General features: G+C 41.4%; 10 non-coding genes and 3 pseudogenes across 10 annotated transcripts; all 13 read right to left on the minus strand.

The window, feature by feature from the left end:
• Positions 1–503: 503 nt before the first annotated feature.
• LOC124132639 lies at positions 504–667 on the minus strand. Its single transcript, XR_006860817.2, has one exon. It is a non-coding gene; the product is annotated as a U1 spliceosomal RNA (small nuclear RNA).
• Positions 668–1,097: 430 nt separating this feature from the next.
• Positions 1,098–1,261, minus strand: LOC125379385. Its single transcript, XR_007220745.1, has one exon. It is a non-coding gene; the product is annotated as a U1 spliceosomal RNA (small nuclear RNA).
• A 463-nt stretch (positions 1,262–1,724) lies between these two features.
• Positions 1,725–1,862, minus strand: LOC125379596 (annotated as a pseudogene).
• A 2,037-nt stretch (positions 1,863–3,899) lies between these two features.
• Positions 3,900–4,063, minus strand: LOC125379383. The gene has a single exon (XR_007220743.1). It is a non-coding gene; the product is annotated as a U1 spliceosomal RNA (small nuclear RNA).
• A 424-nt stretch (positions 4,064–4,487) lies between these two features.
• LOC124124140 lies at positions 4,488–4,651 on the minus strand. The gene has a single exon (XR_006859414.2). It is a non-coding gene; the product is annotated as a U1 spliceosomal RNA (small nuclear RNA).
• A 441-nt stretch (positions 4,652–5,092) lies between these two features.
• Positions 5,093–5,230, minus strand: LOC124124135 (annotated as a pseudogene).
• Positions 5,231–10,938: 5,708 nt separating this feature from the next.
• Positions 10,939–11,102, minus strand: LOC125379578. The gene has a single exon (XR_007220937.1). It is a non-coding gene; the product is annotated as a U1 spliceosomal RNA (small nuclear RNA).
• Positions 11,103–17,758: 6,656 nt separating this feature from the next.
• LOC125379386 lies at positions 17,759–17,922 on the minus strand. Its single transcript, XR_007220746.1, has one exon. It is a non-coding gene; the product is annotated as a U1 spliceosomal RNA (small nuclear RNA).
• Positions 17,923–18,378: 456 nt separating this feature from the next.
• On the minus strand, positions 18,379–18,516 carry LOC125379593 (annotated as a pseudogene).
• A 5,662-nt stretch (positions 18,517–24,178) lies between these two features.
• Positions 24,179–24,342, minus strand: LOC125379387. The gene has a single exon (XR_007220747.1). It is a non-coding gene; the product is annotated as a U1 spliceosomal RNA (small nuclear RNA).
• Positions 24,343–24,771: 429 nt separating this feature from the next.
• LOC125379388 lies at positions 24,772–24,935 on the minus strand. Its single transcript, XR_007220748.1, has one exon. It is a non-coding gene; the product is annotated as a U1 spliceosomal RNA (small nuclear RNA).
• A 435-nt stretch (positions 24,936–25,370) lies between these two features.
• On the minus strand, positions 25,371–25,534 carry LOC125379389. The gene has a single exon (XR_007220749.1). It is a non-coding gene; the product is annotated as a U1 spliceosomal RNA (small nuclear RNA).
• Positions 25,535–25,967: 433 nt separating this feature from the next.
• LOC125379390 lies at positions 25,968–26,131 on the minus strand. Its single transcript, XR_007220750.1, has one exon. It is a non-coding gene; the product is annotated as a U1 spliceosomal RNA (small nuclear RNA).
• Positions 26,132–26,382: the final 251 nt, after the last annotated feature.

Here is a 26,382-nt window from a genome sequence, read left to right on the forward strand (position 1 = left end):
TAGATCTGTGGAAGGAAAAGACTGATTAATGCTCATATACTTAATCACTGGAAAGCCTGTGCCAGGTAAGTATGCCTGAAACTGCAGCTTCCTAACCATCACTACAAACATACACATCACCTCATTCAGGTGTCTTGTAAACAACACTTCACATATATTCCATTTCAGTTCAAACATGTATATACTTCCCTGTACATGGCACTACATTCACCCGTTCGCTTTATGCAAAGATTATTGGTAGGAAGAACGAGACGGAAATGGCTTTATTTGCATTTTAGGCTGCATAGACATGCACCTTGCGCCAGGTACCCAGGGGAGGTAACTTCCATGTCAACACCCAAGTTTCCTTCCGGGTCCTATCTTTCTCCTTGGGAGCTACTCAGCAAAATAAACACATCATCATCAACAACAACAACAACAACAACAACAACAACAACAACTGAACATGTCATGATAGACAAACAGAATGAAAAAAAGGCATTTCTATTTTTGATTGTTTTTTCCAGGGGAGAGCGCGAACGCAGTCCCCCACACTTATAAATTGCGCACCCGAGTCGTCCGCATTTGGGATGATCGCAGGGGTCAACCAAGCCGATGTGCAATGGAAAGGTCTCGCCCCGGGCCCACAGCCTTGCGGATCACTGTTAAGCCTGTGCCAGGTAAGTATGCCTGAAACTGCAGCTTCCTAACCATCACTACAAACATACACATCACCTCATTCAGGTGTCTTGTAAGCAAAACTTCACATATATTCCATTTCAGTTCAAACATTTTTATACTTCCCTGTACATGGCACTACATTCACCCGTTCGCTTTATGCAAAGATTATTGGTAGGAAGAACGAGACGGAAATGGCTTTATTTGCATTTTAGGCTGCATAGACATGCACCTTGCGCCAGGTACCCAGGGGAGGTAACTTCCATGTCAACACCCAAGTTTCCTTCCGGGTCCTATCTTTCTCCTTGGGAGCTACTCAGCAAAATAAACACATCATCATCAACAACAACAACAACAACAACAACAACAACAACAACTGAACATGTCATGATAGACAAACAGAATGAAAAAAAGGCATTTCTATTTTTGATTGTTTTTTCCAGGGGAGAGCGCGAACGCAGTCCCCCACACTTATAAATTGCGCACCCGAGTCGTCCACATTTGGGATGATCGCAGGGGTCAACCAAGCCGATGTGCAATGGAAAGGTCTCGCCCCGGGCCCACAGCCTTGCGGATCACTGTTAAGCCTGTGCCAGGTAAGTATGCCTGAAACTGCAGCTTCCTAACCATCACTACAAACATACACATCACCTCATTCAGGTGTCTTGTAAGCAAAACTTCACATATATTCCATTTCAGTTCAAACATTTTTATACTTCCCTGTACATGGCACTACATTCACCCGTTCGCTTTATGCAAAGATTATTGGTAGGAAGAACAAGACGGAAATGGCTTTATTTGCATTTTAGGCTGCATAGACATGCACCTTGCGCCAGGTACCCAGGGGAGGTAACTTCCATGTCAACACCCAAGTTTCCTTCCGGGTCCTATCTTTCTCCTTGGGAGCTACTCAGCAAAATAAACACATCATCATCAACAACAACAACAACAACAACAACAACAACAACAACAACAACAACAACAACAACAACAACAACAACAACTGAACATGTCATGATAGACAAACAGAATGAAAAAAAGGCATTTCTATTTTTGATTGTTTTTTCCAGGGGAGAGCGCGAACGCAGTCCCCCACACTTATAAATTGCGCACCCGAGTCGTCCACATTTGGGATGATCGCAGGGGTCAACCAAGCCGATGTGCAATGGAAAGGTCTCGCCCCGGGCCCACAGCCTTGCTTTTTTTTTTTTTTTTTGTTTTTAATAAAGTTTATTCACGGAAACTTTTACAAGTGCAGACAGTGCCCTGACCATCACCTCAAAAAATAAAAGAAAATATCACAGAGTTGAGATGATGGCCATTAACAATATTTTTTCTAAAGAAGAGGGAAATTATTGGTATGAACTTTTGAAATCTGTTATGTTTTAAGCCTTTTTTGTAAACGGATTAACTCATGTTATTTCAATTGGAAAATCACGCATAACAAAAAGGAGTCCTTTTGGAATTGTGATACGTTCTGCTTTTTCTATAATTCTCTTCTCCAAACCTTTCAGTTTTACAGGCACTTCCTTATCTGTCATTCCTCTCGATTTCCAGGCTTTCCTGATTTCCTTTAAGTGTTCCTCATTAAGTTCAACACCTGACAGGAATGAGTCCTGACGCCTGAGTATTTTTGCACTGACAGTAATAATCCTTGTTTTTTTCACAATCTTTGTGTCTGGCAATGATTCACTTTGGGATGACTGTTCCGCCCAACTAGCAACTGATGTGCCTGAACTGTTTGGTGAGGAAGTTGTCTCTTTTTCTACATTCTTCTTCTTCTTTTTATCTTTTAGTTTTTCCTCGTCCTGATGTGAAGGTTGCTTCCTCTTTCCTTCTGTATCTATCACATTCATGGGTGTGTGATCTGATGAAATTTCTCGCATTTCTGTTGAAACTAGTTTATCTGCTGGAACTGTAATGACTATCTCTGTCTGCACAACAGGGGCTGGACTGGCAACACTCTCCATATCATTATCATCATCTTCCTCAGAGTCATTTTCCATGTCAATAGCGAAAGTTTGTTCTTTGAGCTGTTTTGCACGAGCAGTAGTTGCAGATGAACTTGTTCCAGGACACGCTGATCTTACATGGCCAAGAGAGTGACACCTTAGGCATATTGGCGATCGTCCAGGAGCTGTTATTAGCATCGACTGTTTTTCTCCAAATCTAATCACGTGAGGAATCTTGTCTTTCTCGTCTTCTGTCAACTCCATTTTGACAATTCGAACCCCAGAAAACACTTGTATGCTGTCGACTTCCACATATTCTCGGTAAACGTCCACAACTTTACCAAACTTGGAGAAGTAATCCCGAACGAAGGATGATCTCACTGTGGCGTGGAGCCAATGAATCCGTAAGGGAACATAAAAACGTCCATATTCATAGAAGAAGATCTTCTCATTCCCGTAAGCAACACTTTGCAGGTCAATAAGTTTCTGGGCTTCCTCGTCCGAGTCCATTGTCAGAAAAACTTGTCCATACTGTTCAGTTTTCCATATACCTGAACAGTGTTCAAGAGAAAAGTCTGGCACAGATGACTTTAGGAGTTTAACGTACTCTGGTACTGTGGAAATCCTGGATGTGTGTGAATCCGAACTGTCCTGTTCTCAACATCCTTGTCAATACATTCCTCAGGAATGGAGCCAGCGTTGATGGTAACAGTAGAAGCCATTGTATGTGAGGGGAGACTATTCAAAGTCACACAGTTAAAAACTGATGCCCACTCGTAGACCTGTAAGGAAAGCAAAAATTAGAACTCATATACTTAGTCACTGTAAAGCCTGTGCCAGGTAAGTATGCCTGAAACTGCAGCTTCCTAACCATCACTACAAACATACACATCACCTCATTCAGGTGTCTTGTAAGCAAAACTTCACATATATTCCATTTCAGTTCAAACATTTTTATACTTCCCTGTACATGGCACTACATTCACCCGTTCGCTTTATGCAAAGATTATTGGTAGGAAGAACGAGACGGAAATGGCTTTATTTGCATTTTAGGCTGCATAGACATGCACCTTGCGCCAGGTACCCAGGGGAGGTAACTTCCATGTCAACACCCAAGTTTCCTTCCGGGTCCTATCTTTCTCCTTGGGAGCTACTCAGCAAAATAAACACATCATCATCAACAACAACAACAACAACAACAACAACAACAACAACAACAACAACAACTGAACATGTCATGATAGACAAACAGAATGAAAAAAAGGCATTTCTATTTTTGATTGTTTTTTCCAGGGGAGAGCGCGAACGCAGTCCCCCACACTTATAAATTGCGCACCCGAGTCATCCACATTTGGGATGATCGCAGGGGTTAACCAAGCCGATGTGCAATGGAAAGGTCTCGCCCCGGGCCCACAGCCTTGCGGATCACTGTTAAGCCTGTGCCAGGTAAGTATGCCTGAAACTGCAGCTTCCTAACCATCACTACAAACATACACATCACCTCATTCAGGTGTCTTGTAAGCAAAACTTCACATATATTCCATTTCAGTTCAAACATTTTTATACTTCCCTGTACATGGCACTACATTCACCCGTTCGCTTTATGCAAAGATTATTGGTAGGAAGAACAAGACGGAAATGGCTTTATTTGCATTTTAGGCTGCATAGACATGCACCTTGCGCCAGGTACCCAGGGGAGGTAACTTCCATGTCAACACCCAAGTTTCCTTCCGGGTCCTATCTTTCTCCTTGGGAGCTACTCAGCAAAATAAACACATCATCATCAACAACAACAACAACAACAACAACAACAACTGAACATGTCATGATAGACAAACAGAATGAAAAAAAGGCATTTCTATTTTTGATTGTTTTTTCCAGGGGAGAGCGCGAACGCAGTCCCCCACACTTATAAATTGCGCACCCGAGTCGTCCACATTTGGGATGATCGCAGGGGTCAACCAAGCCGATGTGCAATGGAAAGGTCTCGCCCCGGGCCCACAGCCTTGCGGATCACTGTTAAGCCTGTGCCAGGTAAGTATGCCTGAAACTGCAGCTTCCTAACCATCACTACAAACATACACATCACCTCATTCAGGTGTCTTGTAAGCAAAACTTCACATATATTCCATTTCAGTTCAAACATTTTTATACTTCCCTGTACATGGCACTACATTCACCCGTTCGCTTTATGCAAAGATTATTGGTAGGAAGAACAAGACGGAAATGGCTTTATTTGCATTTTAGGCTGCATAGACATGCACCTTGCGCCAGGTACCCAGGGGAGGTAACTTTCATGTCAACACCCAAGTTTCCTTCCGGGTCCTATCTTTCTCCTTGGGAGCTACTCAGCAAAATAAACACATCATCATCAACAACAACAACAACAACAACAACAACAACAACAACAACAACAACAACTGAACATGTCATGATAGACAAACAGAATGAAAAAAGGCATTTCTATTTTTGATTGTTTTTTCCAGGGGAGAGCGCGAACGCAGTCCCCCACACTTATAAATTGCGCACCCGAGTCGTCCACATTTGGGATGATCGCAGGGGTCAACCAAGCCGATGTGCAATGGAAAGGTCTCGCCCCGGGCCCACAGCCTTGTTTTTTTGTTTTTTTTTTGTTTTTTTTTTTTGTTTTTAATAAAGTTTATTTACATTTAAATGGCCCGAAGAACAATGCTCCCCAGGCACCTTGAAGGATAGCAATGGACATGATAAAACATACTTTAAATGAAAATGGCGATGAAGAAAGGAATGATGATTAAAAGAAAAGGTGCCTGGGTCCTAATAGTCTATCCATATAACCTATTTTCACATGGGATGGTAGACTATAATGTCGGGGTGATTACAAAACTAAAGGTGGAAAGTACATACAATAATATAATAATATATATGATATTCTTCATAAACAGTCTTTATAGTTATCAATTAAAATGTAAATTCCACCTTGTTATTGTTGACGGTGCAGAACAATGAACACTGCACCCAGTAAAGATTAAATAAATTGTCAGGCAAACGGGCTTTGTCAACTACGATACGAAATCGTAACCTTTCCAAAAAATGGGCGACAATACTTTCCTTTGTCACCCCTTTCCTACCATTTTTTACATGACACCTATCAACCCAAATCTGATGCTTGGCCAAACACACCAGGTACACCATGACGCTTTTCCGATATTTGCAATGACAAAAGGATAACTGATTAAACCTAATCTTATTAGCATTTAAATCCATCAAGCCAAAAGATAAATCCAAAACCCATTTGCTGACGATATTCCACAAAGTAGAGACCATATTACAATTGTAAAATAGATGCTCAACAGACTCATTTTCATTGCAAAAAGTACATTTTTTTATGAGGGAATGTCGTTTGCAAAAAAGAGTAAAGTTAGTTGGGACAATGTCATGAAGAAGACGCCAGGATAAATTTTTAACAAGGGGATCTATGAATGAGTCGTTGAGCAATGTGAAGGCAGATTTAAATTGTACATTAGAAAAATATTTAAAGATAGCAGGCTCTGTACATACATGGGCAATCAACAGTTTATAAAATACACCACTTTTTACAGGGACACTCCAATCATAATCAGGATATAACGAATTAAAATATCTATATGAGTCTAACACTTTTTTGTAATAGGGAGGGATATATGCAGAGTGTGGCTTTAAATTTGAAGCGAATTCAGGTTTGATATGCTTCAGTGAAAAGCCAATCCAGTAGAGCGCAAAACAGGAATATTTACACTGACTATTATTAATGATTTTATATAAATGGTAAAGACGTAAAGCATGCAGACGAGAAGGAATATGGGGAAAGTTAACACCTCCAACATCTATATTATTATATAAGATAGTCCTAGAGAGAGGTTCAAATAGATGGGATTCCCAAAAAAAGTCAAATGCTACTCGTGTGAAAATATCAACAAAGTGCTTGGGCATGTGCAATACAGATGCAACATACCACAACTTCGACATGGCCATGACGTTACAGATTACAGATTTACCATACACTGATAAAAATCTGTCTTTAAATGCAAAATTTAGAACCCCGTGGAATTTGGTTAAAATTTTGTTCCAATTATCATCAGAAGTGACATTCTTACCAAAAACTACCCCCAAAATTTTACATGAGTCGGGCCATGATATACCAAAAGGGTGGTCGGCCGAAGAACACCATTTCCCAAAAGATATGGCTTTGGTTTTAGCCATGTTCAAACGAGCACCAGTACCACGAGCATACCACTCACTCACTTGAAGTTAACGTCTGACACTCCTCTCATTCACACAAATACCAGTCCCGTCATCAGCATAGGCTGATATTTTGGCTTCTTCGTTAACACCGGGGATTTTTATGCCCTTGATTAATTTATCATTCCTTACTTTAATGGCAAAAGGTTCAAAAACTAAAACATATAACAATGGGCTTAGGCTGCAGCCTTGCCTGACCCCCCTCCTAACGGGGAATGTATCCGAGAGATTACCATTAACCAACACTGTACTTTGTACATTATTGTATAACAGGCTGACCAGGTTGATAAACTCTGGACCAAACCCATACTGATGTAAGGCCTTGAACATGAATTCATGATTTACCCGATCAAAAGCCTTCTCTTGATCAAGACAAACGAAGGCCACAGAATCTCCTTTTTGCTCCACATAATCTACTACATTTCGTAGAAGATGTATGTTGTCTGCTATTGATCGGCCTCTGATAGAACATGTCTGATCAGGATGCACGATCTCAGCAATAACTGATGACAACCGGTTTTGTACAACTCTAGATAATATTTTGTAATCTACATTTAACAGACTAATAGGGCGCCAATTTCGTAACAATTGAGGATTTTTAGGGTCCTTACATAACAGAGAGATACATCCTAGTTTTTGTGAATTGCTAAGAGTACCCAATTTTATTGATAAATTATAAATGTGTACAAAAATATCTTGAAATAGTGGCCAAAACGTTATGTAAAACTCTTTACTTAAACCATCCAACCCTGGGGCTTTATTGTTATCCATCCCTTTTAAAGACAATAAAATCTCCTCTTTTGTCACAGCTCCCTCCAGACTATCAGCTGAAGCACTATCCAAGAAAGGCAAGTCCTCAATGAATTCTGAACAGTAAAAATCATCAATTTCCTCAGGGGTATATAAGTTTTCATAGAACTCCCTGCAATAGTTACGAATAGAATCATTTTTGTCATAGATTTCTGAACCATTCTCCAAAACACGAATGATTTTATCTCCAGAGCGCTTAAATTCCGACTTTAAGAAATGTTTAGATGGTTGTTCATTATTTTCTAAGACTTGCACTCTGGAGCGGATTGCACTTCCTTGTACCTTATCATAATGAAAGTCATAAAGTTGTGATTTGACCGCTTTTAACTGCTCTACATACTCCCCAGGCCTCTGACTTTCTGCAGTTAGCAGATCTCTGTATCGCCTTTGAAGCTGCTGTAAAATCTGTCTTTTATTGGCAGCTGACTTTTTTCCATACCCCAAAACAAAAGTTTTAATTTGAGCTTTAAAGCTATCCCAGTCCGAAAGAGACAAATCAGTCTGAACATGTAAACATTCCCAAAATTTCTGAAATTCCGACACAAATGATTTGTCTTTGAGCAAGGAATTATTAAATTTCCAATAACCAGGTCCTACAGAGATGCAATCAACAACCTCCAAACCTAGAACACAATAATCGTGATCAGAAATGGAACATGGCTGAACATCACAACTTTTGACAGCCGGTATTAATGGAGCAGAGATATAAAATCGATCTAGCCGACAGCTAACATTTCCACCTCGCCATGTTGTCATAACTTTAGTTTTATATAATTCCCGAAAAGGGTCTATTAATTTGTATAAATTTTGATAACGATTTAGAATCGTTGCCCCCCCTGTACCACATTTTGGGTTCCCCCCCACTTTATCTAGAACAGTTGATAAAACGAAATTAAAATCTCCCCCGAGAACAACAAGGCGACGAGTAACAAAGTAATGTTCTAATGATAACAGGAAATCCCGCCTATCTGTATAATAATTAGGAGCATATACGTTTATGAATCTAAACGAATTATTATCAATATCAATATCTAAAACAAAGAGCCTGCCATCAAAATCATAATGAAATTTAACAATTTTATAATTTAACTTTTCTGAGAGTAAGATACCAACCCCACGTGCATTACCTGTCCCAAAACTCCAGAAGGCTTTACATCCAAATTCTTTCTCTACAGTCTCTCCTTCTTTCACACTTGCCACATGACTTTCTTGTATAAATAAAATGTCCACATTCATTCTCTTCCATTCTTCACATAACACACGCCTTCTGGTCAAGCCCCTCATCCCCGCACAATTTATTGTTGCAAATTTATACATTTTTAGTGATATGAGAGTACTAAAACTGACTCAAACGTATATACATAACATGAAGCCCCCCCTTCATATAAAATTGCATATATCGATAGTTAACAACAAAATATATACATGATTTTAATATACGTACCGCACTATAGAATCCCGGCTCAGAGCCGTCAATACAGTATCCAATATTCAGAATCATTGTCCGGGGGCGTTTGCATATCGTCAACATAGAATCACAAAACACAAAACTGGTATCAAGTGGTAACACTGCCCGGACTTCCGGTTGAGTCTGTGTCTATATCCTTTCCAGGCGCAGTCATCCCCCAGTTTAATTGTTCTCTTCTGTGTACGTCCTCCATGGTGTCCTTGACCATTTTAGCTGCTGAGTAATTGTGTCTACTAGGAGACAACGGTCGTTTTCTATGTCCTTCTGGGATATCAGTGTCCATTTTGGAATCCGGTGTTGGCTGGTCGCATGGAACCTGAATTACTGGCACATGTTCTGAAGACCCAGTGTGAACTGGCCCTGTCTGAATGGGTTCTTCATCTGGAGGCTGAGTCCCCTTCTCCTTCTCCTTCTCCTCTGTTGGGTTCTGAAGTGACCAATCCTCCCTTGCTGCTGCTTCCTCCATCTCCTTCATCTCCTTCTCAATTTCTTCTTCATCATCTCTAAAGGTGCTTGCCTGTTTATTGTTAGTCACTGCTTCAGAGTATGATTTCCGGGCAGGCCGATAGGAGGTAACTGGTGCTTGCATCTTAGCACTCCCTGAACATTCCTTTCTGACATGTCCTACCTCATGACATTTCAGACAAAGGGGGGTTCTTCCGGCCAATGTGAACAATAAAGGAAAGGCACTACTTCGTCCAGTGATATTCACAAGGTGAGGGATCAAAGCAATGTCTTCATAGTTCATCTCTAAGAGCACATTATATGATCCCATAAAGCAGCCCTTGTCGAACTCCTCTTTGCTAACGTCTTCCTCCACATTTATAACTTTTCCGTAGTCCGCAAAGAATCTTGTCAAAAATGCACATCCGTATTCTTCAGGTAGCCAATGAACTCTCACAGATGTTCTCACTTTGTTGATGAGGGAGAAGTAAACACTCAATTTTGGTGACAACTCTTTAAAACCTTCTTCGTGGAGCTCTTCAGCCAACTCCTCTGAATCCAAAGTTAAAAACCATTCTGTGGCTTTATCCCTCCTCGTCAGTCTATTGATACTGTTTCCAAGGAATCCATACAGGAAGGTGAAGAGCTTGTACCTTGTTACGGAAAACCGTTCCGGGCCAACAAAATCCAACTTGACGACCCTTCTCCTGATGCTGGGTGTTGTCTCGGATTTCCTGGGGCCATTACCTGAGCTTATAATGGCTGCCATGATGCACAATACGAGATGGGGGGAGTCCGAAGACAAAGGACAAGATGTCCTGCCCGCCCGTAGACCTGTTTGGAAAAAATATATTACTGCTCGATACTTTCCTGCTGATCGCTGCAAAGCCTGTGCCAGGTAAGTATGCCTGAAACTGCAGCTTCCTAACCATCACTACAAACATACACATCACCTCATTCAGGTGTCTTGTAAGCAAAACTTCACATATATTCCATTTCAGTTCAAACATTTTTATACTTCCCTGTACATGGCACTACATTCACCCGTTCGCTTTATGCAAAGATTATTGGTAGGAAGAACGAGACGGAAATGGCTTTATTTGCATTTTAGGCTGCATAGACATGCACCTTGCGCCAGGTACCCAGGGGAGGTAACTTCCATGTCAACACCCAAGTTTCCTTCCGGGTCCTATCTTTCTCCTTGGGAGCTACTCAGCAAAATAAACACATCATCATCAACAACAACAACAACAACAACAACAACAACAACAACAACAACAACAACTGAACATGTCATGATAGACAAACAGAATGAAAAAAGGCATTTCTATTTTTGATTGTTTTTTCCAGCGGAGAGCGCGAACGCAGTCCCCCACACTTATAAATTGCGCACCCGAGTCGTCCACATTTGGGATGATCGCAGGGGTCAACCAAGCCGATGTGCAATGGAAAGGTCTCGCCCCGGGCCCACAGCCTTGCGGATCACTGTTAAGCCTGTGCCAGGTAAGTATGCCTGAAACTTACTTACTTACTTATATTAGGAGATTTTACGTGCGCTTTCCGACTGGAGCGTATTTCGCACACGGGCCCGGCCGGGCCATTTAGTGGTATAAAAGTGGTAGCGAGAGGAGTGCAACCAAGGAGGGGGGTTTAGTGGTTGCTTATATAAAGTTTTGAAATTTTGAGATTTGGAATACATGCCTTGGGGGAGTGGTTGGGACTAAGGGAGTGTGTGGGGGTGAGTTGATGTTTTTTGGATGTTTAGTGTTGGTGGTTTAGTGAAGTTTTAAATACGGTTAATTAGTTCTGTTTTGGTTAGGTAAATGCCTAGGGCTTTGAAGTTTTCTATTTTATTTTGGGGGTTAAGGATTGCTTCTAAGGTAAGAGCGTTATTTGGATTTAGGTTGGTTTGTAATGTTGTACGTTGTGTGAGGTAGTGGGTGCAATGTAGTAGTACGTGGTCTATTGTTTCTGGGTGAGTGCAGTGTGGGCACTTCCCGTTTGCGTGTTTTTTTAGTTTTAGAAGGTGGTTATTTAGTTTGGTGTGTCCTGTTTGGAGTTTGGTGATTATTCTATCGATTTTTTTGGAGGGATGGAGGATTTTTGGTTTGGTGAGGGGTTTTTTGAGGGTTTTTAGGATTTGGGTTTTTGTGTTTTGATAGAGGTTATGCCATTTTTGGGTGATTTTACGTTTGTTTATACTTTTGATTTCTGCTTTAGATATTGGTAGCTTAAGGCTTATGTCTGGTATTTTTAGGGATTGTTTTGCGGCTCTGTCTGCGTTTTCATTCCCGTAAATTCCTACGTGAGCTGGTATCCAGATAAGTTGTATGTTTTTGCCTGCCTCTGTTAGTTTGTTTACGCTTTTGAGAATTTGGTTTATTAATTTGGGGCGGTTTTTGGTGTTTTTGTTTTGGAGGGCCTGAAGTCCGCTTAGTGAGTCTGAGAGTATTAAGATTTTTTTTTGGTTTTTGGTGTGATGGCTGTGGAGCGCCGTGGCGATACCCATGAGCTCTGCGGTGAATATAGATTGGTTGTTTGGGAGTCGGAAGGATTGAGTATTTTTGACTGGTTGGGCTATATGGACTCCGAAACCTGTGTGATTTGTGATCGGATCAGCGGATCCGTCTGTGTATATGTGACACCAATTTGGCCATTTTTGATGGATGTAAGCTAGTGATGTGCTTTTAGCTAGGTTTGGGTCGGTTTGTTTGTTTATTGTGTTGGCTAGGGATGTGTCTATTTTGGGGATTTTAAGTTTTGGGGTGAATACGTTTGATTGTTTGCAGTTTTGTTGTTGGTTTCCTATTTGGTGTTCGTTATGGTAGTTTATTATTCGTTGGGATATTGGGGTGAGTAGAGGGTGTTTTCTAGTTAGTGCCTGGTTTTGGGGACGTATGTTTTGGTTTAGCATGTTTTGGAGAAGGGGGTTTGATTGAGATGCTGCCCAGAAGTTGAGTGTTAAGTGTTGTCTACGTAAATTTAGTGGCATTTCTCCTGTAAGGGCCTGAAGTGATGTGAGGGAGGTGCCATGTTGAGTACGTGTTACTAGTTTGAGGGCTTGATATTGTATTGAATCTAGTTTTTTGGTTAGGGTTTCGTTTAGGGTATCGTATATGGCACAGCCGTAGTCTAGTTTAGATCTGATTAGGGATGTGTAGAGGCTGAGGAGGGTATCTTTAGAGGCTCCCCAGTTGGAGCCGGTTAGGCATCTTAGTGTGTTTAGATCTTTGCTACATCTGGTGGTTAGGTTTTGGACGTGAGCATCCCAGGAGAGATGCTCGTCGAAGATTAGACCTAGGAATTTAGTTTGCTTTTGAAATATGATTGGTTTATTGTTTAGTTTGAGGAGAGGGGAGGCCCGTCTCATATTTTTGTGTTTGAATACTATTCCTGTCGTTTTTTCGGAGTTTAGGGAGAAGCCCCATTTGTCTGCCCAGTTTTGTATTTTGTTTAGGGATTTTTGTAGTAAGTCCTGAGATGTTAAGATACTTTTGGAGCGGATCCATAGGGCTCCGTCATCCGCAAATTTTGAGGTGTTTATTTTGGGGGATAAGCCATCAAATAGGTCGTTTATCATTATGTTAAAAAGTGTGGGGCTAAGAATGCTGCCTTGAGGGGTGCCGTTTTCCAGGGGACACTGCTCTGACAAGGCCTGGTCTATACCCACTGTAATTTTGCGGTTTTGGAGGAAGCTTTGGATGTAGTTTACGATTTGACCTTTAAGTCCTATTTTTTTAAGTTTTTGGATTAATCCGTTATGCCATACCATATCAAAGGCTTTAGAGAAGTCCAGAAAGATGCCTGTTGTGTATTGTTTGTTTAGTTGACCGGTTTTAATATCCTGTTCGAGACGAGCGAGGTTATCTAGGGTGGAGCGGCCAGGAGTGAAACCGCTTTGATCTGAGTTTATTATGTTATTTTGAGATAGATAGTGTTGAAGTCTATTTTTGGCCATGGATTCCATTACTTTGCAAAGGTTGGAAGTAAGAGAGATTGGTCTATAAGAGTTAGCTTGGTTGGTTGGTTTACCGGGTTTGGGAATAGGTATGATTAGCGCCTCTTTCCAGGGGGTTGGTACATGGCCTTTTATGTAGATTAGGTTATATAGTTTGAGTAGTGTCTGGAGTAATTTAGGGGGGAGTTTTTTTAATATTTGGTAGGAGGTTAGGTCTAGTCCTGGGGCTGTTCCCTTTTTCCTATTTTGGAGTACATAATTGAGTTCTTCTATTGTGTACGGCTGATTTATTTCTAGGGCGTCATTATTTGGGTCTTGGCTAGGTTTGGTTTCTGTTTTAAGTTTTAGTTGGAATTTGTCACTGAAATTGTTATTACTGCTTGTGGCCGAAAAGTGGTTTGCTAGGTTGTCTGCTTTTTCGCTAGGGGTTGTTGAGTTATTTATGTTAGGTGTCTTTTGGTGACGTTTTAGGCCTCTAACGGCGTGGATTTTACGCCAGACCGTTCTGGCGTCTGTACGGTTGTTTAATCCCTCACAGAATTTTTTCCAGTCTCTAGTTTTTGCTATTTTAACTAGGTTTTGTACCTGGTGGTTTAGTTGGTGAGCTACTGGTATGTGGTTATGGTCGCGTTTGGCTTTGTTGAAGGCTGTTTTACGTTTTTGTCTAGTTAGTTCTATTTCCTCGTTCCACCAGGGTACAGAGGGCCTACCCGATTTATTGGGTTTTTTAAAGGGGATTGCGCTTTTGGCTGCGTTTATTATGAAGTCCGTTAGGTTTTGGCAATATATTTCTGGGTCACTATTTTCTAGTTCTACTAGGTTAGCTTGGTTGCATATGTCTTGGAATTTATCCCAGTTAGCCTGGTTGTAGTTAAATTTAGGTTCTGAACTTTCGGATTGATTTGGGACGTTAGTGTTTCCTATGGTTATGTTTATGGGGAAGTGATCACTTCCTAGGGGGGCGTCGTGAACTTCCCATTGGGTACTTTGAGCTAAGTCTGCTGTACATATGGTTAGGTCGATAGCCGACATGTTTTTATTGTTTTTGTCGTATCTGGTAGGTTGGTTGTTATTTAGTAGTACTAAATTATTTGTTTCTATCCATTCTGATATTAGTTTGCCGTGATTATCTAGTTTATCTCCCGTGCCCCAGGAAGGGTGGTGGGCGTTGAAGTCTCCTAGAAAGATGGTAGATTTGTTGCCTATCTTTGTGAGTATGTTTAGATCCTCCGGTTGGATTTTCTGTTGTTGCCAGTGGTAGATGTTTATGATGTTTATTTTTTGGTTTTTAAGGGTGATTTGGATACCATTGGCTTCTAGGTTTGGGGTGTTTATTTTGATTTCCTCGTAGCTTATGTCTTCTCTAATTAGTATTAGTAGGCCACCTGATGCTCTTATTATTTTGGTTTTAGGTCGATCATGTCTGACTATGTTGTAGTTTGGTAGGTGAAATTTGGATTTATTGGAGAATTTAGTTTCCTGGATGCACGCTATGTGTGGTCCTTGTTTTAGTTTAAATCTAGCTTTTAATTCGTGGCTGTGGGAGTTAAGCCCGGCCGCATTCCACTGAAAGATATTTAGGCCTGTCATTATGTGGGCTTTTAGTGTTTGGAGATTACGATTTTGGTTTGGTTTTTGGTTTATAGTCCTGCGATTGCTAGGTTGTAACTATCGTAGAATTCTTGGTAGGTTTGGGTAGTTAGATTTAGTCTATGTGCTACCTGGTGTAGGTTAGTGGCTTTAAGGTCTGGTTTGATTTCTTTAAGCATGTATACTAGTAGGAGTGTGAAGCTATTTAGTTTGGTGGTTAAAGTTTCGGGTTCAGGTTGAGTTTGGGGTTTGCGTTTGCGATTTTTCAGGGTTTTGGGGGCTGAAAATGTTTTATCATTTATGTTTTGATCAGTTGTGGTTTGGGAGTCATCTAGGTTAATTAGATTGGTTTCCTCACTATCCATGGGAGTTGTGTGGGTGTTTGGTTGTGTTGGAGTAGGTGTACTGGGTATTTCAATGGGTTTAGTAATGTTTAGTTTTTCGTGTGTTGCTTGCTCGTGTGTGGTTGTTGTTGCCCTGGTGGCTGTAGATTGTATGGTGTTGGGGTGAGATATGGTAGGTTTAGTGAGTTTTGGTTTAGGTGCGGGTGTGGATGCGGCGACTGGTTTGGGTGTGGCGAATGTTGGCGGGTAGTGTTGGGTTTGGGTGTTTGTGGCTGATGCTTGTGGTGTTGGCATGAGGACGCCGTCGTACGGGCTCTGTAGGTGTGGTTGGTTGTTTGGTTGTGGTGTGGGTAGTAGGGGTGTTCTTGGATGCTGTGTCAGTTTTCGTGTTTGTAGTTTGGCCGAGTCGATGTTTATGTGTCGGTTGGCCTGTTGGGTGAGTGTGTGTTTGTGGGGGCATTTGTTGGATAGTGAGGAGTGGGTGTTTGTTTTGCAGTGAATGCACCAGGGGGCGCATGGCCCTAGACATTGAGGTTGAGCGCAGTTTCTACATTTAGTTTTTTGATATTTACATCCGTTAGCGGTGTGATTGTATTGGAGGCAGTTTGTGCACTGTTTGACTTGTTTGATATAGGGTTTAACTTCTAATTTAGATGACGCTCCGAAGGAGATGTGTTTAGGGGCTTCTGGATACGTTTCTGATTTTTGGAAGTTTATGATGACTATCGGCGTGTTGGTTATTCTACCGTTCCTATTTGATGTAATTCTTTTAGTGCTGGTTATTTTAGGTTGGGGGAAGGAGCCTGTGTTTAGATTTGCTTCGTTACTGTAGAATTCTAGGTCCTCCTCTGACTCTCTAGGGTTTACTCTAATTACTCCTCTAGTGTATAGTTGCCAGTTTGGGGTTTGGTGGGTTACTGTGTATTGAAATATTTCCGTTATTTTTTTGGCTGCGTTAAGTGATTGTTGGTCCGGAAAGATGATCTGAAATCCTTTGTGGGCTTCCCTGATTTTATCGAAGAGTATTTGTTGTTTTTTAAAGAATGATCCTACTTTATTGGCGGAGAGTACCTTACTTAGGATGTTTATGGGGCCAGCCGCGCAGAAGTAGAGGGCGAAGGTGACTATAGATGCGGGGGTGGAAGGTGATGCAGGTGTTGTGTTTGAAGCATTTAGCTTCCGTTTCTTTGGGTTTGTTGTGGTTGCAGGCGAATCCGGAGTTTTGGTGGGAGAAGCGACTGTGGTTTGCTTTCCGAATTCGTGCGGGATGAGGGTTTCAGGTGTCCGATCGGAGGTGTTGTGGGCCTCCGATGGTGTGGGTGTGTCTGTGCAGTGGATGTCTGCCTGGGTGATAATGCGTGTGTCGGTCATGTCTGTGGTAGTGTAGCTGTTGTAGGTTTGTAGGTTTTGGTTTGGGGGAGGAGAGTGAGCTGGGCTTAAGAGGGGGCTTTGTGTGTAGAGTGGGTGACTGGGTGAGTAGTGTTTGGCTGGCTTCTACGCTATTTGGGTTTTGGCTGGTGAGTTAGTTTGTTTAGCTAGGAGATTTTGGAGAGTTGGTGTTTTAAGTGGGCTTGGGGTGAGTTACCTTTGGCCTAAGTTTGAAAGGGTGTGTTTTGGTAGTAACTAGAGGGTTTGAGGGTTTGGTGTTTTAAGTGGGCTTGTGTGTGAGTGGTTTTAACCTAGATTGTATGGGTGTGTTGTGATAATTACCGATGTGTTGCTCTTGGGCTGGCTATCAGTGGAACTGTGCTGGCTTGGGAGGCTTTGCTGGGTGAGGTTGGCTTGGTGGCTGGATGGCTTGGGTTGCTTCGTAGGCTGGAGAGGTGTTGCTAGCTTGGAGTACAAACTGCGACTGCCTGAAACTGCAGCTTCCTAACCATCACTACAAACATACACATCACCTCATTCAGGTGTCTTGTAAGCAAAACTTCACATATATTCCATTTCAGTTCAAACATTTTTATACTTCCCTGTACATGGCACTACATTCACCCGTTCGCTTTATGCAAAGATTATTGGTAGGAAGAACGAGACGGAAATGGCTTTATTTGCATTTTAGGCTGCATAGACATGCACCTTGCGCCAGGTACCCAGGGGAGGTAACTTCCATGTCAACACCCAAGTTTCCTTCCGGGTCCTATCTTTCTCCTTGGGAGCTACTCAGCAAAATAAACACATCATCATCAACAACAACAACAACAACAACAACAACTGAACATGTCATGATAGACAAACAGAATGAAAAAAAGGCATTTCTATTTTTGATTGTTTTTTCCAGGGGAGAGCGCGAACGCAGTCCCCCACACTTATAAATTGCGCACCCGAGTCGTCCACATTTGGGATGATCGCAGGGGTCAACCAAGCCGATGTGCAATGGAAAGGTCTCGCCCCGGGCCCACAGCCTTGCGGATCACTGTTAAGCCTGTGCCAGGTAAGTATGCCTGAAACTGCAGCTTCCTAACCATCACTACAAACATACACATCACCTCATTCAGGTGTCTTGTAAGCAAAACTTCACATATATTCCATTTCAGTTCAAACATTTTTATACTTCCCTGTACATGGCACTACATTCACCCGTTCGCTTTATGCAAAGATTATTGGTAGGAAGAACGAGACGGAAATGGCTTTATTTGCATTTTAGGCTGCATAGACATGCACCTTGCGCCAGGTACCCAGGGGAGGTAACTTCCATGTCAACACCCAAGTTTCCTTCCGGGTCCTATCTTTCTCCTTGGGAGCTACTCAGCAAAATAAACACATCATCATCAACAACAACAACAACAACAACAACAACAACAACAACAACAACAACAACAACAACAACAACAACTGAACATGTCATGATAGACAAACAGAATGAAAAAAGGCATTTCTATTTTTGATTGTTTTTTCCAGGGGAGAGCGCGAACGCAGTCCCCCACACTTATAAATTGCGCACCCGAGTCGTCCACATTTGGGATGATCGCAGGGGTCAACCAAGCCGATGTGCAATGGAAAGGTCTCGCCCCGGGCCCACAGCCTTGTTTTTTTTTGTTTTTAATAAAGTTTATTTACATTTAAATGGCCCGAAGAACAATGCTCCCCAGGCACCTTGAAGGATAGCAATGGACATGATAAAACATACTTTAAATGAAAATGGCGATGAAGAAAGGAATGATGATTAAAAGAAAAGGTGCCTGGGTCCTAATAGTCTATCCATATAACCTATTTTCACATGGGATGGTAGACTATAATGTCGGGGTGATTACAAAACTAAAGGTGGAAAGTACATACAATAATATAATAATATATATGATATTCTTCATAAACAGTCTTTATAGTTATCAATTAAAATGTAAATTCCACCTTGTTATTGTTGACGGTGCAGAACAATGAACACTGCACCCAGTAAAGATTAAATAAATTGTCAGGCAAACGGGCTTTGTCAACTACGATACGAAATCGTAACCTTTCCAAAAAATGGGCGACAATACTTTCCTTTGTCACCCCTTTCCTACCATTTTTTACATGACACCTATCAACCCAAATCTGATGCTTGGCCAAACACACCAGGTACACCATGACGCTTTTCCGATATTTGCAATGACAAAAGGATAACTGATTAAACCTAATCTTATTAGCATTTAAATCCATCAAGCCAAAAGATAAATCCAAAACCCATTTGCTGACGATATTCCACAAAGTAGAGACCATATTACAATTGTAAAATAGATGCTCAACAGACTCATTTTCATTGCAAAAAGTACATTTTTTTATGAGGGAATGTCGTTTGCAAAAAAGAGTAAAGTTAGTTGGGACAATGTCATGAAGAAGACGCCAGGATAAATTTTTAACAAGGGGATCTATGAATGAGTCGTTGAGCAATGTGAAGGCAGATTTAAATTGTACATTAGAAAAATATTTAAAGATAGCAGGCTCTGTACATACATGGGCAATCAACAGTTTATAAAATACACCACTTTTTACAGGGACACTCCAATCATAATCAGGATATAACGAATTAAAATATCTATATGAGTCTAACACTTTTTTGTAATAGGGAGGGATATATGCAGAGTGTGGCTTTAAATTTGAAGCGAATTCAGGTTTGATATGCTTCAGTGAAAAGCCAATCCAGTAGAGCGCAAAACAGGAATATTTACACTGACTATTATTAATGATTTTATATAAATGGTAAAGACGTAAAGCATGCAGACGAGAAGGAATATGGGGAAAGTTAACACCTCCAACATCTATATTATTATATAAGATAGTCCTAGAGAGAGGTTCAAATAGATGGGATTCCCAAAAAAAGTCAAATGCTACTCGTGTGAAAATATCAACAAAGTGCTTGGGCATGTGCAATACAGATGCAACATACCACAACTTCGACATGGCCATGACGTTACAGATTACAGATTTACCATACACTGATAAAAATCTGTCTTTAAATGCAAAATTTAGAACCCCGTGGAATTTGGTTAAAATTTTGTTCCAATTATCATCAGAAGTGACATTCTTACCAAAAACTACCCCCAAAATTTTACATGAGTCGGGCCATGATATACCAAAAGGGTGGTCGGCCGAAGAACACCATTTCCCAAAAGATATGGCTTTGGTTTTAGCCATGTTCAAACGAGCACCAGTACCACGAGCATACCACTCACTCACTTGAAGTAAACGTCTGACACTCCTCTCATTCACACAAATACCAGTCCCGTCATCAGCATAGGCTGATATTTTGGCTTCTTCGTTAACACCGGGGATTTTTATGCCCTTGATTAATTTATCATTCCTTACTTTAATGGCAAAAGGTTCAAAAACTAAAACATATAACAATGGGCTTAGGCTGCAGCCTTGCCTGACCCCCCTCCTAACGGGGAATGTATCCGAGAGATTACCATTAACCAACACTGTACTTTGTACATTATTGTATAAGAGGCTGACCAGGTTGATAAACTCTGGACCAAACCCATACTGATGTAAGGCCTTGAACATGAATTCATGATTTACCCGATCAAAAGCCTTCTCTTGATCAAGACAAACGAAGGCCACAGAATCTCCTTTTTGCTCCACATAATCTACTACATTTCGTAGAAGATGTATGTTGTCTGCTATTGATCGGCCTCTGATAGAACATGTCTGATCAGGATGCACGATCTCAGCAATAACTGATGACAACCGGTTTTGTACAACTCTAGATAATATTTTGTAATCTACATTTAACAGACTAATAGGGCGCCAATTTCGTAACAATTGAGGATTTTTAGGGTCCTTACATAACAGAGAAATACATCCTAGTTTTTGTGAATTGCTAAGAGTACCCAATTTTATTGATAAATTATAAATGTGTACAAAAATATCTTGAAATAGTGGCCAAAACGTTATGTAAAACTCTTTACTTAAACCATCCAACCCTGGGGCTTTATTGTTATCCATCCCTTTTAAAGACAATAAAATCTCCTCTTTTGTCACAGCTCCCTCCAGACTATCAGCTGAAGCGCTATCCAAGAAAGGCAAGTCCTCAATGAATTCTGAACAGTAAAAATCATCAATTTCCTCAGGGGTATATAAGTTTTCATAGAACTCCCTGCAATAGTTACGAATAGAATCATTTTTGTCATAGATTTCTGAACCATTCTCCAAAACACGAATGATTTTATCTCCAGAGCGCTTAAATTCCGACTTTAAGAAATGTTTAGATGGTTGTTCATTATTTTCTAAGACTTGCACTCTGGAGCGGATTGCACTTCCTTGTACCTTATCATAATGAAAGTCATAAAGTTGTGATTTGACCGCTTTTAACTGCTCTACATACTCCCCAGGCCTCTGACTTTCTGCAGTTAGCAGATCTCTGTATCGCCTTTGAAGCTGCTGTAAAATCTGTCTTTTATTGGCAGCTGACTTTTTTCCATACCCCAAAACAAAAGTTTTAATTTGAGCTTTAAAGCTATCCCAGTCCGAAAGAGACAAATCAGTCTGAACATGTAAACATTCCCAAAATTTCTGAAATTCCGACACAAATGATTTGTCTTTGAGCAAGGAATTATTAAATTTCCAATAACCAGGTCCTACAGAGATGCAATCAACAACCTCCAAACCTAGAACACAATAATCGTGATCAGAAATGGAACATGGCTGAACATCACAACTTTTGACAGCCGGTATTAATGGAGCAGAGATATAAAATCGATCTAGCCGACAGCTAACATTTCCACCTCGCCATGTTGTCATAACTTTAGTTTTATATAATTCCCGAAAAGGGTCTATTAATTTGTATAAATTTTGATAACGATTTAGAATCGTTGCCCCCCCTGTACCACATTTTGGGTTCCCCCCCACTTTATCCAGAACAGTTGATAAAACGAAATTAAAATCTCCCCCGAGAACAACAAGGCGACGAGTAACAAAGTAATGTTCTAATGATAACAGGAAATCCCGCCTATCTGTATAATAATTAGGAGCATATACGTTTATGAATCTAAACGAATTATTATCAATATCAATATCTAAAACAAAGAGCCTGCCATCAAAATCATAATGAAATTTAACAATTTTATAATTTAACTTTTCTGAGAGTAAGATACCAACCCCACGTGCATTACCTGTCCCAAAACTCCAGAAGGCTTTACATCCAAATTCTTTCTCTACAGTCTCTCCTTCTTTCACACTTGCCACATGACTTTCTTGTATAAATAAAATGTCCACATTCATTCTCTTCCATTCTTCACATAACACACGCCTTCTGGTCAAGCCCGCACAATTTATTGTTGCAAATTTATACATTTTTAGTGATATGAGAGTACTAAAACTGACTCAAACGTATATACATAACATGAAGCCCCCCCTTCATATAAAATTGCATATATCGATAGTTAACAACAAAATATATACATGATTTTAATATACGTACCGCACTATAGAATCCCGGCTCAGAGCCGTCAATACAGTATCCAATATTCAGAATCATTGTCCGGGGGCGTTTCCATATCGTCAACATAGAATCACAAAACACAAAACTGGTATCAAGTGGTAACACTGCCCGGACTTCCGGTTGAGTCTGTGTCTATATCCTTTCCAGGCGCAGTCATCCCCCAGTTTAATTGTTCTCTTCTGTGTGCGTCCTCCATGGTGTCCTTGACCATTTTAGCTGCTGAGTAATTGTGTCTACTAGGAGACAACGGTCGTTTTCTATGTCCTTCTGGGATATCAGTGTCCATTTTGGAATCCGGTGTTGGCTGGTCGCATGGAACCTGAATTACTGGCACATGTTCTGAAGACCCAGTGTGAACTGGCCCTGTCTGAATGGGTTCTTCATCTGGAGGCTGAGTCCCCTTCTCCTTCTCCTTCTCCTCTGTTGGGTTCTGAAGTGACCAATCCTCCCTTGCTGCTGCTTCCTCCATCTCCTTCATCTCCTTCTCAATTTCTTCTTCATCATCTCTAAAGGTGCTTGCCTGTTTATTGTTAGTCACTGCTTCAGAGTATGATTTCCGGGCAGGCCGATAGGAGGTAACTTGTGCTTGCATCTTAGCACTCCCTGAACATTCCTTTCTGACATGTCCTACCTCATGACATTTCAGACAAAGGGGGGTTCTTCCGGCCAATGTGAACAATAAAGGAAAGGCACTACTTCGTCCAGTGATATTCACAAGGTGAGGGATCAAAGCAATGTCTTCATAGTTCATCTCTAAGAGCACATTATATGATCCCATAAAGCAGCCCTTGTCAAACTCCTCTTTGCTAACGTCTTCCTCCACATTTATAACTTTTCCATAGTCCGCAAAGAATCTTGTCAAAAATGCACATCCGTATTCTTCAGGTAGCCAATGAACTCTCACAGATGTTCTCACTTTGTTGATGAGGGAGAAGTAAACACTCAATTTTGGTGACAACTCTTTAAAACCTTCTTCGTGGAGCTCTTCAGCCAACTCCTCTGAATCCAAAGTTAAAAACCATTCTGTGGCTTTATCCCTCCTCGTCAGTCTATTGATACTGTTTCCAAGGAATCCATACAGGAAGGTGAAGAGCTTGTACCTTGTTACGGAAAACCGTTCCGGGCCAACAAAATCCAACTTGACGACCCTTCTCCTGATGCTGGGTGTTGTCTCGGATTTCCTGGGGCCATTACCTGAGCTTATAATGGCTGCCATGATGCACAATACGAGATGGGGGGAGTCCGAAGACAAAGGACAAGATGTCCTGCCCGCCCGTAGACCTGTTTGGAAAAAATATATTACTGCTCGATACTTTCCTGCTGATCGCTGCAAAGCCTGTGCCAGGTAAGTATGCCTGAAACTGCAGCTTCCTAACCATCACTACAAACATACACATCACCTCATTCAGGTGTCTTGTAAGCAAAACTTCACATATATTCCATTTCAGTTCAAACATTTTTATACTTCCCTGTACATGGCACTACATTCACCCGTTCGCTTTATGCAAAGATTATTGGTAGGAAGAACGAGACGGAAATGGCTTTATTTGCATTTTAGGCTGCATAGACATGCACCTTGCGCCAGGTACCCAGGGGAGGTAACTTCCATGTCAACATCCAAGTTTCCTTCCGGGTCCTATCTTTCTCCTTGGGAGCTACTCAGCAAAATAAACACATCATCATCAACAACAACAACAACAACAACAACAACAACAACTGAACATGTCATGATAGACAAACAGAATGAAAAAAGGCATTTCTATTTTTGATTGTTTTTTCCAGGGGAGAGCGCGAACGCAGTCCCCCACACTTATAAATTGCGCACCCGAGTCGTCCACATTTGGGATGATCGCAGGGGTCAACCAAGCCGATGTGCAATGGAAAGGTCTCGCCCCGGGCCCACAGCCTTGCGGATCACTGTTAAGCCTGTGCCAGGTAAGTATGCCTGAAACTGCAGCTTCCTAACCATCACTACAAACATACACATCACCTCATTCAGGTGTCTTGTAAGCAAAACTTCACATATATTCCATTTCAGTTCAAACATTTTTATACTTCCCTGTACATGGCACTACATTCACCCGTTCGCTTTATGCAAAGATTATTGGTAGGAAGAACGAGACGGAAATGGCTTTATTTGCATTTTAGGCTGCATAGACATGCACCTTGCGCCAGGTACCCAGGGGAGGTAACTTCCATGTCAACACCCAAGTTTCCTTCCGGGTCCTATCTTTCTCCTTGGGAGCTACTCAGCAAAATAAACACATCATCATCAACAACAACAACAACAACAACAACAACAACAACAACTGAACATGTCATGATAGACAAACAGAATGAAAAAAGGCATTTCTATTTTTGATTGTTTTTTCCAGGGGAGAGCGCGAACGCAGTCCCCCACACTTATAAATTGCGCACCCGAGTCGTCCACATTTGGGATGATCGCAGGGGTCAACCAAGCCGATGTGCAATGGAAAGGTCTCGCCCCGGGCCCACAGCCTTGCGGATCACTGTTAAGCCTGTGCCAGGTAAGTATGCCTGAAACTGCAGCTTCCTAACCATCACTACAAACATACACATCACCTCATTCAGGTGTCTTGTAAGCAAAACTTCACATATATTCCATTTCAGTTCAAACATTTTTATACTTCCCTGTACATGGCACTACATTCACCCGTTCGCTTTATGCAAAGATTATTGGTAGGAAGAACGAGACGGAAATGGCTTTATTTGCATTTTAGGCTGCATAGACATGCACCTTGCGCCAGGTACCCAGGGGAGGTAACTTCCATGTCAACACCCAAGTTTCCTTCCGGGTCCTATCTTTCTCCTTGGGAGCTACTCAGCAAAATAAACACATCATCATCAACAACAACAACAACAACAACAACAACAACAACAACAACAACTGAACATGTCATGATAGACAAACAGAATGAAAAAAGGCATTTCTATTTTTGATTGTTTTTTCCAGGGGAGAGCGCGAACGCAGTCCCCCACACTTATAAATTGCGCACCCGAGTCGTCCACATTTGGGATGATCGCAGGGGTCAACCAAGCCGATGTGCAATGGAAAGGTCTCGCCCCGGGCCCACAGCCTTGCGGATCACTGTTAAGCCTGTGCCAGGTAAGTATGCCTGAAACTGCAGCTTCCTAACCATCACTACAAACATACACATCACCTCATTCAGGTGTCTTGTAAGCAAAACTTCACATATATTCCATTTCAGTTCAAACATTTTTATACTTCCCTGTACATGGCACTACATTCACCCGTTCGCTTTATGCAAAGATTATTGGTAGGAAGAACGAGACGGAAATGGCTTTATTTGCATTTTAGGCTGCATAGACATGCACCTTGCGCCAGGTACCCAGGGGAGGTAACTTCCATGTCAACACCCAAGTTTCCTTCCGGGTCCTATCTTTCTCCTTGGGAGCTACTCAGCAAAATAAACACATCATCATCAACAACAACAACAACAACAACAACAACAACAACAACAACTGAACATGTCATGATAGACAAACAGAATGAAAAAAAGGCATTTCTATTTTTGATTGTTTTTTCCAGGGGAGAGCGCGAACGCAGTCCCCCACACTTATAAATTGCGCACCCGAGTCGTCCACATTTGGGATGATCGCAGGGGTCAACCAAGCCGATGTGCAATGGAAAGGTCTCGCCCCGGGCCCACAGCCTTGCGGATCACTGTTAAGCCTGTGCCAGGTAAGTATGCCTGAAACTGCAGCTTCCTAACCATCACTACAAACATACACATCACCTCATTCAGGTGTCTTGTAAGCAAAACTTCACATATATTCCATTTCAGTTCAAACATTTTTATACTTCCCTGTACATGGCACTACATTCACCCGTTCGCTTTATGCAAAGATTATTGGTAGGAAGAACGAGACGGAAATGGCTTTATTTGCATTTTAGGCTGCATAGACATGCACCTTGCGCCAGGTACCCAGGGGAGGTAACT

Source organism: Haliotis rufescens, unplaced genomic scaffold, assembly GCF_023055435.1.
Source record: "Haliotis rufescens isolate VD_foot unplaced genomic scaffold, xgHalRufe1.0.p SCAF_14, whole genome shotgun sequence".
NCBI lineage: Eukaryota > Metazoa > Mollusca > Gastropoda > Lepetellida > Haliotidae > Haliotis > Haliotis rufescens.